The 19,430-nt window shown below is 40.4% G+C and overlaps 1 protein-coding gene and 1 long non-coding RNA gene across 7 annotated transcripts in view; one reads left to right on the top strand and one right to left on the bottom strand.

Annotated features, from left to right (window-relative positions):
* The window catches only part of LOC310880372 (contactin-4), a 300,385-nt gene that overhangs the window by 167,793 nt on the left and 113,162 nt on the right, over positions 1 to 19,430 (bottom strand). The window contains exon 1 of one of the 6 annotated variants that reach the window (XM_083796072.1): positions 17,675 to 17,766. The exons of 4 other annotated variants lie outside the window; for them this stretch is intronic. The gene's annotated coding sequence lies outside the window, so the exon portion shown is untranslated. Of the gene's footprint in view, positions 1 to 14,691; positions 14,716 to 17,674; positions 17,767 to 19,430 lie in introns of those variants that run through there. One more of the 6 variants, XM_083796073.1, reaches the window with a different exon arrangement.
* LOC310880377 lies at positions 447 to 19,050 on the top strand. The gene is made up of 3 exons (XR_014571657.1): positions 447 to 975; positions 5,775 to 5,898; positions 18,917 to 19,050. It is a non-coding gene; the product is annotated as an uncharacterized lncRNA (long non-coding RNA).

The raw sequence follows: 19,430 nt of genomic DNA, 5'->3' as shown, positions 1-19,430 counted from the left end.
TGCTGCCAGCAAGAGCAGTTGTGGTCTTGTTGCTAACAGCACTGCTGTCACCGGGTTTCTCTCCCAATTCCTCATTGTCCCTAGCACACTTTTATGCAGTTTCAGATCCAACCCAAACTGGCTTTCAAATGTGCTTGTACGTGCTGGGTTTGCTAAGAGCTTCGTGAGCCACCATGTGCTCAGCACATGGAGCACTGTCAAGGGATTCAACTGGTGTTTTCAATAAAGCCAGGCTGTTTTACAAGGGGCTTGCAACTGCTTTACTCCAAGGTTTTCAATCATCTTTAAACTTTTTCCTCCACACACAATAGCACAAGGCTACAACAATTCACTATTTTTGTTCTTTAGCTAACTAGGAAGGGAGGAGATACTACCCTATAGCTCAATCTAGCATCAAAACCAACTTGGATTCCCTGTTGAAAGTAAAGCAAGGTGAAGTGATGGATAGAAAAAGAATATTCAGAACTCAAACTATTTATAGTGGCAAAATGATACCAGTAATTCTGCTAGATAAGTTTGGCAATGGCGTCATTTCACTATCAAAATGAGAAACTTATAACGTAAAAGCAAGACCTCTGCATGAGTTTATTTTTGTGCTATTAAAGGGAAATGTACATACTTTCCAAAGCCTGACACATTACTAAGTATGCTGTTTCTTTTGTTAATGTGATGCATGTTGAAGCAGTACCACATTTTTTTTTCCCCGCATCTGCTTATAATTGTTACAGAAATGCTGAAATTACAACATTCCTAAGGAAATACATTATCATCATAATGTTCACATCAGCCCTTTCACAACTGGCACTCATCGGGGATGCCTTTTATTCTGAAATGAGGGCAAGTTCTTCTTTCAATTAAGAAAAAATGCTGAAAACAAGAAACCTAAACATACTTATTGCACATGCTTAATTCGAGCTTACATTTTCCCATGAAAGCAGGAAGATTCATAATGAAACCCCAGTGTACCTTCGAAGGGTAAGATGCTAATTCCTTGGGGTATGGACCTAATATGCACTGATATTTCATCATCTCTTCTTGCTGTATGTTACACTTGTCTTATTCTTCTCCCTTTTACTCCTTGGCTGCAGAAATACCCCGAGTACCTGGGTAATCCACTATTGCTGATTTTTCCTATGCTGTTCTCCTCCGACAAACCTAGTGAGAATATCCTCTGTCCTCGCTAGTGAGACACTTCCATAGTTCACAGCCTGTGGTTTTCTCTGCTTTGGGACTTTTTGCTTATTCAGGAAAAAAAAAAGGTAGTTGTTTTTTTGTACGTACCACCCGCACCACAGAACATGTGACTCCTGCAGCTGCTCTGGCCCTCAAATAACAGCAGTTCTTTGTGACTTCAGAGCACTCCGGGGCTTTGAGCTCTAACCCAAAAAAAAACAAAGTCCAAGGACAGCACATTTAAACCAGTGTGCTACAAAAGCATATGCAACTAGAGTGGCATTTCCTAACGTGCTGCAATGCCCTCAAATCCATACACCTGGATACAGGCTGTTGTCAATCTAAAATGTCACTATGACTCGGAAAATGCTTGGCCTTGCAAAAATCACAGCAGTACCCAAATGTGAGGTTAGTATTCGAGGTATTATTGACTCCTGCTCTTGGCCAAACATACTTCGGCAGAGCGAGGTGAGGATCAGTGCAAATCTGAAGTAAGCAGATGGGAACAGCCCAGCCCTCAGCCACTGCAGAAGTGCAGTGCCAACTCCTTCTGCACAGCATTAGCTTAACGCATCTTTATAAAGAATTTAAGTTGCTCCGAATTTACAGTGATAGTAAGTGTTTGCAAGAAGTATTTGTAAGACCAAAAGCAAATAGCTAATTTTTCATGCAACTCTAATTTCAGTCTTTGTAATCCTCCTAGAAAGCACAGTGAGGTCTCCCTGAGCAAAGCGCAGGCTTCTCTTAACTCACTTCTCAACATTTAAATGAAGTAAATCAATGCTGCTGACAGTCTGTCAATGAGCCACAGACAAACCAAAAAGTTTTAAGCCCAGTGCAAGGTATCAGATGCTTCGCTTTCCCACACCCTCCGTCCCAGCTCCGTGCAGATCACACAGCTGATGGCTGCAGCAAACAGCTGTTATGTCAACAAGTAATTTCTACATCCTAGCACAGCATGCAACAGACAAAAATTCTGCTTGCACTAAATAATTTTTGTCCTACTTTTCTCCCTGATACATCTGGCTGAATGGCTCAGGCTTCCTCTTAGAGAGTTTTATTGACGCTTGGCTCTGAGGCCACGCAGCGCTACCCTATGCAACAAGATCTTTAACTTTTACAGAAAGCATTTGGTCTAAAGAACAGATACCGTGCTTAAATTAATCAATTATACACCTGGAAGAAAAAAAAAAAAAGGCAAAGGAAAGAGCAAGCTCTAAGCACTGCTCCGTCTCACCAGTTTGATCCGTCAGCGAGCAGCAGGACAGAGGCTGGAGGCAGCCGGCAGAGCCACATCCAGGACAGCCCGCGCTGGCAGGACCACGCAGCGCACCGCCGTGCCGCCCGCTCCTGCTGCAGCACAGCTGAACCGGGCTCCGCAGCACCAGCAGGGACACAGCCTCACGGCTCTGTCCCTGGGGACCCCAAGGAGCAGCTCATGGTGCCAGCTGCACCCTGCGAGCCAGCCCCATCCGCTGCTCTCCACCTTTTAAAATTCGGAGGGGGAAAAAAAAACAACCACACACAACACACGTACTTGGTCACAGGCCGCAGCGAGGGCTATAGCCTGCTGTGCCCACGACGAGATGATTATAGAAACCCCTAAAATTGACTGAGATGCAGGCCAGCAAGCCCAAGCCACGGCTCTGCCACCCATTCGTCATGCCCAGGCTGCACCCGCTGGCTCATCGCCCCGCTGCCCTCTGCCCAGCTCCTTCCCTTCTCTGCTGGGTTAATTTTTGGGGAGCAGCCTTCCTGAAGTCTCCCTCTCAAAGGCACTAACAGAAAATACCTTCATGTATCATTACAATAATTCATTTCTCTCTTTTTTTCCTTTTTTTTAAATTTCAGTAAGGGCAGCTATGTAGCTGCATCTTTCTCCTGTATCTACTGCAGGTTTATTGCTTTATACATGTTTTATTTAAGCATCAAATCCAGTAGCTCATAAGGTCAATGTAACAAGCATGTAATTTCCACATTTATTATTAAGTAAACAGATTCCTTCCCCATGGCCACTTATGAATCAGTAAAGACTGCAATTGAACCTTCTAAACACAGTCCACGGCACAAACCGCTGTATTAGAAGTGTAATAACTGCACAAACACATACAACAAATGGATGCTGAGAAATATTTACAGAAAAGTAGGAAGTAGATTTGCTGCAGGGCAATACCTGGAGGACACCTGCAGCACTTGACCCCAGGTCTGTGGATGCCCAAGGACGCAGATCCCAAGCTCCATCCAACCCCTCCCTGGTGGCTGGTGGAAGCGGGGCCATCCGTGTTTATGGAAACAACTTCCAGGGCTTGAGCAAAAGCTGTATTTCCTTAATGCAATATTTACTACAGTAAACCAGAGCCTTGAGATACAGGAAAAGATTGGGACTAAGACTGTCAAAAGCAATGGGCAATGGACCAACATCTAGCTTCCGTACAATATGCATAGCCAGCGTGTTGCCTGGGATTTATTGCATATCGCATATCAAATTCTTTGTAATGGAGACTAGAATACGTTTCAATTTTGTTTGCATGTCAATTATATATTTCTGCATTCAGTTATTATAAAGTAAAAATTATATTATTCCATTAAAAAAAATAATGTTCTGAAACTGCACCTTTTGAGGAGATAACCATGCTTTTATTATAACTTTATGTAAATTGCCATAGATCCATTGAATTCAATTAACTGAACTGAATTCCAATTTACGGAGAAGCCTAGTCCAATAATTCTAAAACTACACTTCTTGAACTTTTTTAATTGACCAGTGCTTACAAATCTGTCATTTCTACTTCCCCTATTGTTACACAGCTGTCAGTATACATATTTCACAGAAACTGAGATGCCCACAAAAACAGGTTAAGGAGCTTTTATATGCCAGCCATATTAACAAATAGAGCCCATGAGCAAACAAAAATATTCTAAATATTTATTCATTAATAAAATGAAAATAAAGTCTTTAATTGCCTTTAAGTTCCGTTCAGTCTTTGTCTCCTTAGCAATCATGTAGACTTTTCTTTTTTAATTGTTCTTTGGGTTGGATTCACTCTAGTGCCCTGTGACTTGTGTTTGTTTCTAAATGCTGGTGGCAATTAGCAAACAATTCCCTCTAGTTCTGCTCATCCCTGATGGGATGTATTCCCTTGGAGACGGGCCATCAGAGAAAGGAAGGCTTGTAACTTTACATTGTATGATGTCTCAATGATTTGTTCAAAGTGGAATGCATTGCAATAAACACAATTACCGAAAAGAAAGCATGTATTCATTATTAAATCATTCCACACATACAGAAAGACCAACATAACAGTAGCAGATAGATCCTGGGCAACAGAGCACTATCAGATTGGGCAATATGGGATACGAACAGCAAAATCTTGCTGTTAGTCTGCAAGGACTAGTAAACAGAGCCTTCAGCTGGTCTACCTTGACTGCTGGGATGAAAATACCATAGGCATAAATGTGGGCTCTCAGAAAGCTGCTTTACAGAAAAGGCCACTATCCTTAGATATTTATTTTTAAAATTTACTTATGAATTTATTTATTCACCCATTTTCTTATCACAGCCCACCCCAGGGAATTACTGTACTGTCTATATGAGGTGATGGCTCATTTCATCCTGGTCCCATCCTGTATAAGACAAGAAGGTAAAGACATAGAGCATGCAAACAGGAGGATAAGATACTTGCAGAATATTGAGCACTTTTTATGGCAATAATGGATTTAAAATCAGATTTTAAAAGCAAAAGGAGACAAAAGCTTTTTGCAATGCTATGATACACAAGCACCTTATGATATATAAATATATTTTCTAAGTGAAGAATCTACCACGTATCACTTCACCTTGGTGAAGCTGAGGATGCGGAAAAAGGAACAACTCAAGTGTCAGATTCCCTTCTAGAATTTTTTTTTTTGTATATGCCATTAAGGAATTACTTGTTAGGAGCACCATATGCAGAAAAATCATTCGAAGTACAATCCTTATTGTTTTTATGGTTTAGCTAAGTCATCCCCAGTAAACAAGAGAAGTAAAGAATAACTTTAATTACTCAACTTCAGCAAGTTCTCCCATAAAAGATGAGAGCTATCAACTGAAAGTATAAGCTGTATGATTAAAAAAAAATCATACTGCAAGATCCACAGAGAAGCACTTAGGTTTAGAATAAGTAGGAAAATTACCCTATGTGTTATTTCAGACTCTATAAAGATGACGGTCATGAAAGGGTAGATTTATTTTCTCTTACATCTTTGATGACTTACCAAATGGATCAAAGTCATCAAAGACAGAATAGTGATGCTTGGCAACACTCATTCTTTTAATGCTATCCATATTTTTCTTCCATTAAGACTTGAACAAACAACATTTCTAAGATTATCAGTAAATATTGAACAGTTAGGATAACCTGTTCATCATCCCACCAAGACAGAAGTGTATATTTTCAATCTGCAAATGTTCCATTCGTTAACTGGAAAATAATCTGCAAACCAAAACAAAGCTGCATGCCAAACAAAAGCTAATGTAAGTCAGCAAGCCTCAAGATGTCAATGCTAAGATGAATAGCTTGTCCCTTTTTTATTTATTGTCTTTTTTTTTTTTTTATCTACAGTTTCCAAACTACTAACAGAGATGGTGCCCACACTCAATTTAAACAATATTGTGACAGTGAGTTGTTTCCATCATTCCTAAAAGCCACTTCTACTGAAGCTGAAGTTAATGAGCTCATATCAAAGGTAGGTTTTATGCTGCCTCCCACATACTCTGTAATTGTGTATGAAAGGAATGTCACTATGCTATGGAATTACTCTTGCTCATTTTCTCAAGCAAACAAGACCTTGAATTGCTAATTGTTAAGACCATGCATTTTAGATAATTGCTGATTACGGTATTTGAAGTATAAGTGATTGTTAAATGTGCTGTTTGGCTAATGCCCAGAAAGCCAATGTGATATCATGGATAATTATAGACAGTTTAATTGCTTTGGGTCTTTTAATTGTCGAAGTACACGGATGATGAGAGACCAGATGAAACTGAAAGGGTCAGCTGAGCCAAGGTGGTGTCCAAAACTGAATGCCGTGAGCTGACCCTCTGTGTTTTGCATTCACTGTTTAGGGAAGAAAGTAGAATAAAAGGACAATGTCATTTTAAACAGAAAGATCTAACCAGTCCTACCTGTACAGTTAGTCTTCACTTGTGAGAAATTCCTCTGTTACCTGCCAAAAGCTGCCTCCTATTTTCTTTTCGGCCACATATGTGTTCTGCAGACATGCATTCCTGATGAGACATTGCCACTTGTATTACCTAACTTTCTTTTGGTGAGCTCTCATTTATTCTGGTAGGAAGGGTTCCTAAGAAGAACGGGTTTGAGTCATGGCTGTGGTTAGATGTAGAAAAGCAAGAACCCACCGTTTTCATACATCCAAATTTTCCTAGATGGTAACGAGATTTGAGTAAGAATTACGGATTTTGGCTCATGAGGCAAGTCAAGCCAGCAGATGGAGTGAAACAGCCTTTGTGATGTGGAGAACTTGATTCCAGCATTCACGACGATTCATGAATCTCCACCCCCCAAAATGTAAAATGTAGTGTTTATGAAATAAGTCACGTTGGCAGCTGTGAAAATACAAGTCCTCCTTTTACCCACAGAGAGGTAACAGTGCAAAATTAAGCCATGCAAATGTTGGCAGACATCAGATATTTAGTTTTTAAAACTTCACAATGACATTTTTATTTAAGGAATAAGTGGTCAAATTACATCATCCCTGATGACATTAAAAATGATTGTGTTACTCAGAATGAGTCCATTGGAAGTTCTTGCTACTGCTAGTTCCAATCTTGCAATATTTTTGCTGTAACATACCTGTAATCACTTCATTATAGGTGTTACTTTTTAGGAAGATAGTGAAAAGATATTGCATTTTCAGGTCTTGAAGTTTGAAGAATCTGTGCTTTTTAGATGTCAGAACTCCCTGTGACTTCGTTTCTACTAGTAAAAGATAGACTCACCCACCTTTACTACTACCAGATTTAATTCTAGCATCTCTAAATTCAAGATGTTAGCAGTACTGCAGTAAATGTACCCAACAGGACGCCTGCAAAAAGACAACTGAAGTATTCTAGTGTAGCATCCAGCAAAGATGTCCTCACATGGGTTAAAGGATCACTAAGTGGGGGCTTGGTGCTCTCCTGCTCAGGGACACATTTCCCCCAGGTATTCCTGCTGGAATGTCCCTTCCTTTGACATTTCTTATCACACTGCATGTCTGATAAGTCAAGGAACTTTGGAATATTGTGTTCTGGGAAGAAAACATCAAAGAAAGGGGAACAAAGAGTTGTCCTACTTCAAAAAATCCTAGGAGAGTTTAAAGTACAGTAAACGTATGACTTTTTAAAATCACTGTTTCCCAAATGCCTGAATTATCTCCAGCTATGATGAATTGTCTTCTTGCCACCCTTTCACTGAAAATATCCAAGCAACAGACCTGTCACCACCCCCTCGAGATAACAACCTTCAGTTCTGCAAATCCTCCTCAGAAAACTTTATCCATTGTCATGTTTTCTTAATTACGTTTTCACCTCTCGCTCAGTTATACTCCTCTTTGTATGAGCCTAAATGGCTGTTTTTCCATCTAGCAGCTTTTCTCTGATGGTTCTTGTCCTTTTGATTCTCAAAGGGGCTGCTATTCCCTGCTTAGTTTTGCCTGTGAAATCCTGGAAGATCGTGGGGTTTCGCAGGTGTAACTAAGAAGAATTCATCCTGCGGATTCTTTATTACTGATGGAAATGTACAAGCCAGAAAGATCACAGCTTGAGCTTCAGAGCTCACGTAGTGTTGGCAAAGCTAGCAGCTAGGAGAATGAAAAATACCTTTTCCTTGTAAACTGAACAGATTGAGGAACAATAAAGCATGAAATCACACACTGTACCACTTACAGAAAATCCTTAGAAGCACATTTTGATATAAAATACAATATAGCTATTTTTCAATTGTCCTGGCTTGGACATTTTGTTTACAGCCGATGATACATAAAAGACTCTGAGCCTTGTTTACTTTGCCTGCAACAGTCTGTGGCAAAGCTAAAATTCTCTTCTTCATATTAAAGCAGATTTCCTATGGAAGCACTGGTGCTTCAAGCCTGATGACGGAAAGACAGGCTCCATACAGTTGTTAGAAACATTATTTGGAGATGAAAAGAAGGTACGGTCAACGCTGTAGGCTTGGGTCGACCTTGACCCACCTGTATCTGAATTGCTCAGTTCTCAGACCCAGACCTCAGCCTCTTGACTCTGAATTTTGAAAACCCTTTGCCACCCCAGGATCAGCAGCTTGTCTGTACAAGTTGAAAGCTTAAACGTAGCATATTTCAGGTATCTCCAAGCTGCTTTTGCTGTGAATTTTCACAGCTTTTTTCCAAATACACTTACCCTTAGACACCACCTACTTCCCAACCTCAGCAGAGCTCATCTTCCACTTTGCAGGTTGTCAAGTGACTGCTCAGAGACTTGGAAAAAACAGTCTCTGCAGAGTTTTAATATAAATGTTAGTGGGTAGCTAAGAATTAGTAATGGTCTATGGTTATGCAAAAGAATGAGAATTAACCCCTTACTGAGACTGCAAGCCTCCTAAAACCTTGCTCCTCTAGGTCGTTTCCTGTTCACTGCTACTTACCTAGCCATAGTTCCTACAGGCACTGTGTCTGTTAAAACAGCAATTCGTTATAAAAATGGGCAGAACTGATGCTACATGTGGGCAGAGTTGGTGAACGGGACTCTGTGACAATATCTGGACAGTAAGTCTACTTCTACCATCCACTACTAGTAGTACTGGTCTATTCCAGAAACAGTCACCCAACCTGTGTGTGTCTTCAACGCTGTTTTTTTCAAGCCTGAAGTTGAATACAGGACCACAAATTTATTTTTTTTTTTTCAATTCATAAAGCTGAATGCAACATCTCTGGATATAAACAGGCTGATGAGAGGAATTTAAAAAAATACCATAACAAGCAAACATACAATATAGAACCAGAGAAGCAACATGAAAAGCTTGCATTAATTTACTACAAAGGAAAGAATGTAGGAGCTGAGTACAACTGTTTGGGTAGGTCAAATGCAATGTAATTAGCACAGAAGTTAACATAAATACTGTGACCTATGTGACACTTCAAATTAATGTATTTAATCTGCATTTAGGTAAAGAAATGATTAAGAGATCTATTCTTCACAGTGTACTGAATAGGAATAAAAACAGTCAGTGGAAAAAATGGGTTTGGCAGAAAGTGTCTATCACTGGCAGCAGAAAGATGGGAGGGAAGGTAATATCAGAGCAAATGGAAAGCAGAAAAATACATCTTCTAGAAAAAACATGTGGGGCAAGCAAACCAACCACCCAAATCCTAAACAATGCACAACCTAAAAACCTAACTTATTTTGAGATCTTACTTAAAAATACTTTCTGTAATGTCACAAAGTCCCCGAATGGCAATATGTACCTAATTAATCGAAAAAAAAAATCACTGAAAACATTTAAGTTCATCAAGTGACTAATGCCCATTTGATAGGAGCATGGCACACCTGCAATAATTACCAGGAAGATATTAGCGAGCCTTTTCTATGCTCTGATGGCTTCATGGAGCATCAGTTTAGTGCACCAAAGTGCGTGTAATAGAGTGAATTCCCTAGTGTTTTTTGCAGACAGCCAATTACAAGCTACCTGCACACTCGATGTTTTTGACCTTGCCCATAAGAACGCCTGAACTGATGCACCGAGCCACTTCCAAGGGAGAAAATTTTTCAACAACCCACCCAACACTCAGCCCTCGAAAGAGCATGCAAACATTAATATGGTAAGGAGCATTAGGAAATTTAGACTAGAATATTTTAATTAATCCCTTAAACCTATACTCTTTAATTTAAATCCTTCTATCCCATTTACCCTCACTGTACTAGAAATTAAGAATGGGAAGGTATCAAGTAATTTCTTTAAATGCAAAAAACCCCTGCAGAGTGAAATTTACTTCTTCGGAGCCAAAATGTTAGCATTTCCAAATAGCTACGTTCATACTCAGTGCCAAATTATACCTATGGCTTCAGCACAAACTAGACCAAAATAGACTCACTTTACCCACAGTCACACATTTCTGTGGGTTATTACCGTCTGATGCAGACTGCGCTTCTTTTTAGAAGCAGATGGGAGCTATGTGGGTCGCTAACATTTCTTTCAGCATATTGTCTTCAGAAAGCCTTCATTAGCTTTAAGACTGAGTACTGAAAGCCAGGCTTTCAGACAGTACTCAAAGAAAACACTATTTTTGTTTTATCCAAGTTGGCGTGTTTGACTGCCGTACCTGCATACAATTTCTGTTCTGGTCATATGTAGGAAAATGAATTGCAATACATTTATTCAGAAACATTCCCTTCCCTCCTCATTTTTCATTTTCCTCCTGTCAAATGTCTTCTAAATGGGAGTTATTATTGCCTTTATAATTTGTGACTTCTAAGATCCCTCAAGGTTAAACAGGAAAATTTATTTTCCGGTTATTATTATTGTGCCTTAGCTATTGTGCCTTTTGAGAACAATATTTCCTAAAGATGACTGCCTAAAATAAAAATAAGTAATAAAAATAAATAAAAGTACAAATAAAAAATAAGTCCTTCAATGGACAACCCAGTTATGCAGTCAGACTGGGCGATTGCTACAGTAGGGCTTTACGCAAAAGCAGGTTTGTGATACCTTACTGGGTGCCTTATATTCCTTAAAATCACACAGTGCAAGGAGGTGGCATTTTTACCCATCTGCACGTATTGATTTGAGGGTTAGTCCTCTAAATTCTGTACTCACCTGCTATTACGTTTCTTTTTAGGAAAAGGAGCAGGACCAGAACCTCAGCAGAGCTGCCCACAGGGAGCATTGGTCTAGGCAGTGGCCCCGTCTCACCCACTCGGCCGCCCCAGGTCCCCAAAAACAAATGTCCAATTTTGCTTTCCCTTGCAGGGGCCCCACACCCTCAGGGGAGTCTGCACCACTGCTCTCAGACCCAGACAAGCTGCCCCTGTGGGCGATGTGTCCCTAGCAAGCCCACTGTACTGCCAGTTTTGGCTGGGCTACCCTAAATTTCTTTACCAGAGTCATCGCTGGATCCTCACACGTGTCCATTAAAAGCCAGTGGGCATCCCATTTGTAGCCTGTGAAAACACTGTGCAAACAACAAGTACCCAAGAAAAGAAGTGCCATCACTGAGCACTACCCTGACACTTTCCACATTTTGGGATCAGAATCTTTCCGAGTTTTTCCTGTTTTGCCTACAATTAAGAAAAAAGCCAACAAAAACTACTTTTTTCACCCCTTCCCTGTTTGGTTTCTCCAGCAGGTAACAATGCTTAACATTAAAGCAACAAATTCTTTTATGTTTGAACCCGTCTTAAAAATGACTTTTGTATTGTGCCTTTCTCCAAAGGCACAGCACCACACAGCCTCCAAAGCCTTCACAGGGAATTACACTGGCTGCTGCAATGAATTTAGTCTGCAGCACGCAGCACAGCCTTTGTTCAAGGTTCACTTTCTTAAAAACCACAGCGCACAAACACTCTTGTTAACAGCTGAAACCCTAAAAGCCCACGGCAGCGAGCCAGGGGCTTACTGCATCCAGCATCCACGTGCTACACAGCTGATGAACTCCTGGAAAAACAACAAAAGAGCCAACATAGGCCACTCTTCCAAATATTTCCCACTCCTACTAACTGGACAGAGCCAGCACAGGGCTCTCCCAGGGCGCACACACATCAGGCACGATGCATGCTTGCAGGTCCAGAAGGTCGAATGAACGCAGCAGTAAGTGTCAAACTTTCTTATTTTTCACTTGAAAATAATGACATGGCCTTGGTGATGTGGCAAATGCAGTAACAGGGTGCCTTGAGAATGAATTGCATTTGAATGGAGATCACAATTACTGAAATTAATATCCAGACCCATGTAAACATGAGTACTTCTGGTATCCAAATTTTGTTAAAACTGCACGGACTAGCACAGTTTTACATATATTAATTTATTTAAACAAGCACATTCTTAAGAGCTACACCAGAAGTTACCTGGTGTGGGATTTCAAACCTCTGTAAATACATGGAGACACTGAAGACAACTCCCTCCCACTGCAGGTGAAAGGAAAGCGTTAATGCACCTTTTTCCTTGAACGATAATCCCGCTCCTTTTAGGCTCTTTTGCTGAGATTGCAACTCACTTGCCTTAGGTACTAAGCCTATGTAATTTTCTTAACCATGGGGTATCCATTTATCAGATTTGATGCTGATACCTTTTAGTTGTTTCAGCCGGAAAAAAAGCGTTCTTTTCCAGAAAGGTTATTTAAATGTGACTAGGAATAACCAGAAAAAAAGCCACCTAAAGCTATCAATAGATCTAACGCAATAAAATTGGGTGACAACTGGAAAGACAATAGCCTAAACCAAGGCATTATTAGCTGGATTTAGCAATTTGTGCTCGTCCCCATGAGTTTATTTGCAATCAGTTAGTAGAGCCTCTAATGAAAAAAGCCAAAAGAAAAGTACTTTTAATTCCACAAAATAAAGTCAAGGAAGTTATGCTTTCTTTTAGTCCTAGTCCTCATAAGATAATTACTAGTACTTATTGATGCTGTTTTAGTGGGGAAAAAAAAAATTGTGGAAAATTCATTAACAAACTTCATTGGTTTGCTAGCATGGCCACAGCAAATGGCCACAGCCTGCTAGGAAGAGCAGAAAAGGACAACAGCCAAATTTTTATTTATCCTCTTTTTTTTTTTATCCTTAGTTTTAATGAAACCAGCACATCAAGGCCATGCTTGACTATTAAGTTTTAAAAAATTATTTTAATTATAAAATAAATAGCATAGTAGACTTAAAGGAAAGATCTCCTTATAATGAAAAGCGTGCATTGCTGGACTGCTGGCCAGCTCAGCCTGGGTGTAATTCCACTACCCTGAACTTTAATTTAATAAACATATACAGTCAGCAATATATTATGTAAATCAAATTCTTGATATTAAAAAGGCATTGCACGTTTCAGTGCATCAGCTCGCACAGGTTAATTATCTGTCTACAATTTGTACGGTTAGATCACCACGGATACACAAGCACTACCAATCCCCAGGACAGCACCTCCGTCATTTGTTTGTCTTAAAAGAACCCTGGGTCCTCCTCGGCTGGAGGTGCCATGGTGGTAAGGGAAGGTGCTCAGGAGCCCTGCCCAGCTTCCCAGTCCAGTTACAGAGCTGGCAGAAGACAGAGCAAGAGATCTTATTGTTTGAATAGTCCTTGCACTGGGCCCGGGTCCCAGAATAAATGCATGCTCTCATTCAGGAGAACATCAACACTCTTCGTTTTATCCCAGTCAGATCTCTAGGACAGGCATAAACAATACCTCTTGTATAGATTCAGTTATTTACACTTTGAGGAAAGTGATATTTCACATTTGCTGTGAATATTAGTTATAGTGTTAAGAGCAATTCCCTTCAAGATCTTCCCTGACATTATTTTCTATGCATAATGTGTGATTTATGTCTATTAACATAAATAGGCACTGGAAATGCATTTTGACATTACACTTTGCAGAAAGGAATTTCCAATGCATTTTCAGCATGCATTCCTGCCAAAGGTTTTGCGTGTGTGTTTTTAAACTGGATTTGAGATTACTCAATTAGCAAAGAAATCATGAATGATAACCAATAGGAACTGTGCAATGCTATGAAAAATTGAATCAAGAATAAGTGATATAGAGAGGTCACTGAGTCATTTTGAATAAGTACATTTGAGATAATTATGTGCTTTAAAGACTTTTTGAGAAAGAGGCAAAATTAATCAGATACATTAAATTATGAATTATTAACTCAGCTCTATTAAATATCAAATAGAAAAGCTTTTTAGGATTAACCATGTTTTTAGAAATTCTACTAACTACAGAGTAGATTTCTTTGATTTAAAAATGATTTTTATTTAGACTTGAAGCACAGAGCACCCCTTTAGGGTGAGCAAAGCTTTCCAGAAGTGGCAGATCCCTGCTGGGACTGGGGCTTACTCTGAAGCTACGTAGATAACGACCTTAATCCTGCCACACCGAACCTCTTCAGATTATGAATGGCAAAAGCACACGGAAAACAAAGTTTAGGAGTACCTGAGAACATGGGCAGACAGGCTCACAATCTCGCAAGTGTTGAAGAACTATTTTGAATAAGACTTTTGCTGAATCTGCCGACCCCTAAGTGAGCAGTGGCAGCTCAAGTATTGCTGTATTCATCTCAAAATACCTGCGGGACTTGTTTCACATCTCCCATACTGCTGTGGGTATTTCCACCAGCAGATGCATGGTGGGTTTTTTATTTTTTATTTTTTTTCCAAATAACAGATTCCTTGGCAAAGCTTCACATGGAATTGTGCCAAAACTACTCACGAAACAAGTAGCCGTGGCCTTCAGTGAAATCAATAGCATTGAAGGAATAGTGGTTGTCACTGGATGCTGACTTTTCCTGGCTAATAAATACCTGAGCCACCAGAGCAGCTCCAGCATAACGAAAGGCAAAATTCGTTCCTCCAGCTGAACAGCCTGCTTCAGGTCCTTCGTTGTGCCACAGCCTCTCGCTTCCATGCCATCTATCAATGAGGTTGGCTTCTGTTTCTGCACCTGCCAGCAGATGCAAGGCAGATAATGTTTAGCAGTGCAGCCACTCTTAGATATCTATGGTGAAATGCACTGAAAACTACCCGTCTGTCCATTTCTAAATGGTTTACAGAATTACAACAATAGCAAATTTTGACCAAAGTTCAGCAGTACTGTTTTGGTTAGTTATTTAAAGGTGGTATTTCTATAAGAAGGAAATTCCTGGTGGTTAAATGCCTCGTCTCTCAATTATTTTGATTTCTCCCTGCCTCTGACACGGAAAGGCAGGCCGAGCAACAGCACACCGTGGTGTCAGCTACCCGGAGTGTTCTCAGCCACCCGGCTCCTCCCTAGCATTGGCCCCGCTCCACCCACCCCTCACCATATGGAAACCCTTCAGCCAACGCACCCTTCATCCTTCTCCTTCAAAGCTTAGAAATAACTTCTTACACATCAGACACTTTCCTCGCCCATTCTCCAGTTAGCACTGACATTAAATAATTAGGCTGTTGCCCTCTGAATTTTCATCTTAATTTTCAGCACTGAATTCCTGCGTGGAGTTTGATGGAGGCAGTAAGAGTATTTTCACAGCACTCCAGACACTATTGCAAAACTTGCAGCAATTTTTTATATTGTTTGATGATTCTGACACAACTGATTCTCAGTGAGTTAATCATATAATTACATATTAGTGAATTATTCTGTACTAGAAAATTGTTTCATAAATTAGGTCACTGTCATTTATCATTATAATTTCTTTAACACATCTTATCCTTTGATCCGTTAACATTGCTGCTCTGCCACATCAATACATGCTCTCAGTCATCACCATGACGCAGCGAAGAAGTAAGCTCAGGGTTTACCAAGCCAGCAAAATGCACTTTGCCTTCCTTCTGAGCAGGCACATGAGAACAGGCAACAGTCAGCACCAAACCTTTCCAAATCTAACCCCGAGAAACCACAGGTTTTACCCTGCGACTGCAGCTCCCCCTGCCTGGTACCTCTCCTCCTACCCATCAGCTCATCAGATTTCTGATCATTCCCACTCCTCCCCTCCATCTGCTTTCAGATTTCTCTGTGTCTTTCCTTGCTCCACACCCTTCACCTCTGAGTCACGTCCCAGCAGCAGAAACCTTGTTTGAAAGCGGCACTCCTCCAGCCAAAGACACCTTACCTTAAAAGACAGCCCTGGCCGGATCCACACATCCAGTGCAAAGTAACCACCCATAGCTACGCTCTTAAAAATCAAGGGTAATTTACAGATTTACAGGTTGAGACCTATTCTATATTTATTTAGGGAAGACTTACGAAGCTCATTCATGCATAATTAAAAAATAATTGAATCGACAAGTCAGGGAGGTTTACCTGCTGTACATGACAGAAAATACAAGAATTTCTGTCAAAGTACTGAAGACACTGGAAGTTGTATGCATGCAGATGAAAACCAGATGTAGAACGAAATACCTCAGACACTTAGAATTATTTCCTATTGCTTTTCCATGCATAAAATTATCATATCTCATAGACTGAAGGTAAGATGGTCACACGAATGGAGATTTGCACACAATTTCAGTGAGCATATCCGAGTACACAAACCAACTCCAGCCTGAGCAATGCCAAAGTGTGCAGCTCTTCATTTGTCCTTCACACAATACAAACTACAGATGTCAGCCTATAACTTGTAATTAAAAAAAAGTGTATTTTGCAAGGATATCTTGGAAACATGTCACCAACGTGCCAAATTTCTGTCAGTGGCTTATTCTGGATAGCCTCTTGTACATGCCAGATAGAAGACAGACATCCCTGGCACGGGTGTTACATCTCTATTGTTTGACCCTGCTTAGTCTGAATTAAATTAGTCTGGGGATATTATCTCTACACTTCTCAGCTGAGATTTGTTTCAATGCCTGATACTGGATGAACTCCAATGCCTTTATTCCAGCCCCACCACAGCTGGTTCTTCAGAAAGTTCTGCTGAAGAAAATGAAAAAACACTGCTCCTAGTGAATTTCTACTTACATTTTTGACAGACAGGACAATAAAAAACCCACTACCTCTCTTTTACAATGGAAACAAAACAGTAGGACCCACTTTCCTGCAGTGGCACAGAGATGCACCGGGTGTGCAGCAGGTGGCCGTGAGCTGGCAAGGGGAGGTGGGACAGAGGCTGCCTGGATTGACCTGAGAAAGGGCTTCTTTCACATCATAACTGACTCCAAGTGTTTGGTCCAAAGCTTGTCTAACAAATGGAGAAACAAACATCCTAATCCTAAAAAGCTTTTAAAAATATTTTCAAGAAAACATTTTTCTCCCCGTGATTTAGCATGTGACAAACTGCATGACAACGGGCAGCTGCGATGGCATTTCTTTATCCTATGAGAACGGCTCACGAGTTCGAGATAGCATTGTAGACAAAAATACCTCATTTCAGTTTGTTTTCAGAGCCTACTGAAATGAAATGGATGAAGCTTGCTGACGTTGCCACTGAATTATATAATCCTAGAGAAGACATTAATGGCTGCTCTAAAAATCTAATTAAATTTTAGGGCACTAGTAATGCAGCCATAAGGCCCATGTAAGCCATTATCTACATTAATAAAAATTAAAGTCAAACAGTATCTATACAGTAATAATGTACCTGGATTCAAGGTCACTTAATTCGCTTACTCCCATCTTTTTCTTTAGTGTTGCTATAAATATTATTATTTAATCAAGACTTCAAATTTATGTACGTTTGTTACCCCAAATGCTCTCTTAATACATAGTATTAAGACAGGAATCAACCTAATCGTTTTTCTCAATTGTTTATTTTCTTGCCTTCTACATAATATAACTCTTGCCTTCAACCTTTTAAGCAGTTGGCATACCTGGGCACAGGTTCAGTGCCAGGGGCTGTCTGTCAGAGACAGTGGGGATGAGCAGGGGGGCGATGGGGATAACAGCTATTCACTGAGTCCTGCTGAAAGAAAGGAGAGAGAACAATGGCTTTTTACCCGGGATAAATACTGAGAAAGTTTTTCTCATATCGCTTACTTACTTCCAATTCTAATCTTGGCTGGCACCAAGGGAAATTAAAAAAACTCCCTTGCATTTATTCACTAGGAACCTCGCCTTGTGCAGCTGCAGTCCTGAGGGTAAATACTCCAGGGAAGGAGCGAAGAGCAAGGGGAAGACAGAGCTGAAGGACAGTGTGCTACTTTCTGCAATAGTTCATTCATTTCCGGCAAACATGTCACTTTCTACATTGCTTTATAACTATTTCTAAGCTATGGATAAAATTCAGTTTACACATCCAAATGATCTATGCCTTGCATATATTCTTATTGTTTGCTTTTTCAGAAGTGACACTGCAGAAACTCATGCCCAACTAGAAATATCAGCTCACCAGGGAAAAGGCATTCTCTGCTTTGAATTTCTCTCTAGCTTAAATAAATTAGTTAACTGCACAACAGCTTTTTATTTTTAATGAATGCAGCCCAAAGACCTTTCCCATTTGAAGAGAAAAATTCTGCCAGTGTTATTTCCTTCAGGCAATCGTTTCACCACAGGGTGTGTTAGGGAGGCAAGTTTTTTCTGCTATCAGTGACAAAGTATGTTTTCTAAGCTTCAACTCTTAGAAAGGATGCTGTGAAATTTATATTTAGAAATTTTTAGAATTGTTCTTTTGGCCCAAAATGTTTTGGCTGATGAACATGAAGTTTAATTTTGGTTTCTAACATCTCATTTATGGCTGGCCCTGGTGTGTGTGGGGGGATGCAGGGGACGAACAGGTCCCACCCGCATCGCAATGCTCCTACAGGTACGGCCCAGGAGCGATGATGTGAGAAATACTGAAACTGCAGACACAGTTTAGAGTGCATCCATCCTGAATTCTTACTTGCCTAATTGTCCTGAGTTTTGTCTGAAATGTACCACTAGCATGAATCCATAAGCATTTAAGATAAAGAATTACTTTTAGAATTTTCACGTGAAGCAATCTCTGTGATGCACTATTGTATTTCTAAGCTCAAACCCCACTGAAGCACTCTTTGTTACACAGGGAGCTTTTTAAAATTATCATTCACCTTTTATTTTTCCCTCACTTAATTCCTCATCCTTCATCCTTGCAGACCTCGGCCGGCTGCCAGCAGCACAGGGGACACAGTGGGGACCGAGAGCAGAGGAAGCCCGCAGGTGGTCGTTGTTATTCCCTGCACTGCGCCATCTCATCCTGCCTTCGGGATGGGCTGCTGGTAGCTAGAAAAGAGCCTATAAATCAACTGCAGTGAATGGAGAGGTCCCCAAATAACATTTCCTTTGCATTGCACCAGCAGGGATTGGCCACTCGTTATTTATGTTCCTACTTCAAGCTATGTTACAACTTAGGCGAATAAATTGCTTCAGTAACTTTTTGGAAGAAAGCATTTAACTAAAACCCATACCTCCCGTGGTGCTGCACTTCTCAGTCTCCTTTCAGCCTCGCTGGAGGTTGGTTTTGAATCCCACTTTGGGATTTTAAAAAATAAAGGTAACAAAATAAATCCTGTGTGGTTGTGTTGTGAACTTCAGAGACGCAGACCTAAGCACCTGGGTACCTGAGGGGGCCTCCAAAATTGCGTGTGTGTGTGGGTTGAACTACGCTGC

The sequence above is a fragment of the Anser anser genome (genome assembly GCF_964211835.1).
Source record: "Anser anser genome assembly, chromosome: 12".
In the NCBI taxonomy this organism is placed as follows: domain Eukaryota; kingdom Metazoa; phylum Chordata; class Aves; order Anseriformes; family Anatidae; genus Anser; species Anser anser.
The sequence above is the reverse complement of the archived record's forward strand: the minus strand, read 5'-3'. Positions and strand labels throughout refer to the sequence as shown.